General features: G+C 43.4%; 1 pseudogene; it reads left to right on the top strand.

Annotated features, from left to right (window-relative positions):
- Positions 1-579: 579 nt before the first annotated feature.
- On the top strand, positions 580-669 carry LOC148360851 (U2 spliceosomal RNA; annotated as a pseudogene).
- The last annotated feature ends 1,260 nt before the right edge of the window (positions 670-1,929 follow it).

Genomic DNA, 1,929 nt, shown 5'->3' with positions numbered 1-1,929 from the left:
CAGTTATAAGGATGAAGATAACGACGGTTTTCCGTGCTTATTACAAGTACGGTATATTTTTTTAACAGAGCTGTTTACTGTGTAGAGAGCGTGTTGCTAGTAGCGTTTTGCTACCCTTCACAGGCATGGTTTGGGATGAAAGTTATAATCTTATTATTAAAGCTTTGAAAACTCTCTCGTTGTACCTTTCTGTCTTTCTTTATAAATATGTGTAACCATGTATAATATGTATTTGCAACTGTATATTTTTGTAATGTATTTATTTTAGAAACTTATTTTGATATGTTTTGTACGAGCAAATGAGAAAGAAGGGGCGGGGCAAACGCGGGCTGACGGGAAGTGGAGTAAAGGTGAGACGTGTTTGTGGACGCGGCCGACAATAGTGGATATATATTTTTCCCACCCTTACCTTTGGAAATATACACTTTTTTCCTTGAATTACTTTCCACGGGCACCCGGACTCTGCAGGTCTGCATTAAATCTTAAGTACCGGTATCATTTTTCCCTTCAATTTGCCGGCTGTGTTTATTGGACTCGGGTATGGGTTAAGATTGTGTACTCCAGAATTGTGTACTGATCTTTGATTTTTGCATTCCGGAGATGGAATAAGAGCTTGCTCTGTCCACTCCACGCATCGGCCCGGTATTGCAGTACCTCCGGGAACGGTGCTTTCGCAATGATCGCAGCAAGGCTTTAGGGCTAGGACCTTAGCTTGGCCTTTTGGCTGAGAGTAGGTGTCCCGGCTCCTAGGCTTTGTAGCGTATTATGAACTGACCGATAACGGATAATGGATAATGAATAACGAAGATAGAACAATAACCCTTAAAAACCCCAAAAACCCCAAATTCGTATTTGAACTGCGTTTTTCCAATGTGGGCGCATGCGGCTAATATACTGGTGCGGCCTCTGTATGTACAAAATCGGTTTTCCTCCCGAAATGTGGTGGGTGCGGCTTATAATCAGGTGCGCTCTATACTCCGGAATTTACGGTAATAATAACCGAATGAAGGACCCGATGGTAGTCCGCAGCTAGCCAGACCCTTTCTAAATTGATTTCTTACACTGAAAGGAGAAGCCCTGAAAGATAAAACAATTTATTCAATGGTTGTTATGTGTTGTCTGTTATTATTTGTAGATCTATAATTGTTATTTTGTTACAGTCGTATACTCTCAGTCAATAATGACGTCATCTCAAGGTAAGTTAAACCTGTATGGGCTTTTGTGAAGGTGCAACGCAACTTTGCAAGTGGTTCTGGGATCTCTGTAACATTAATCAAGCATTACGTGTAATGACAGGTAGTGTTACTAGGGGGCATCACACTCTACTACTTGTTAGGGGTCTTGCGATGAGAACAAGCAGCTGCTGGAGGGCCCTGCCATTGACCCTATTCATCCCAACAGCAGGTGTCACAACGTGTCCCGCCTCACACACACACACAGTCCGAAAACGTGTATTTTTGTGTTTTTTGTGTGTAAGTCAGGGTTGGGAGGCAAGGGGGAGACGGGCGGGGGAGACCTGGAACTACTTACCGAGAACAAAGAGGCAAATCAGGGAAAAATGCAGCCTCCTCGAATAAATCTCACCACAATGCTGAGAAAAGTCCCCAGCGCGCCCTCGGAAAAAAGCAGGAAAAACCTGGTTTCTTTCTGCCCAAAGTGTCTCTCCAAAAGGCAGAAATAGAAAACATTTTAGATAAAAGCGAGCGGGCGGCCCCCCCACGCACAAACCCCTCCCTCAGTGAGAAGGACCTCACACCAAGATGGGGTGTAATTCCGACCAGAAAACTGCTTTATTTACCCGGGAAGGGAAAAGAGGGAAAAAAACACTTTGACAACAAGTAATGTGTGCACTACACGGAGGGCTGGAAACATTATTGTTATTTTCCACTCACTTATCCAAAATGTACAGCAAAATACATTTGCACTTAA

Source organism: Urocampus carinirostris, chromosome 8, assembly GCF_059441175.1.
Source record: "Urocampus carinirostris isolate Australia breed hairy pipefish chromosome 8, RoL_Ucar_1.0, whole genome shotgun sequence".
Classification (NCBI taxonomy): domain Eukaryota; kingdom Metazoa; phylum Chordata; class Actinopteri; order Syngnathiformes; family Syngnathidae; genus Urocampus; species Urocampus carinirostris.
Note: the sequence above shows the minus strand (reverse complement) of the source record. Positions and strands in the feature narration are given on the sequence as shown.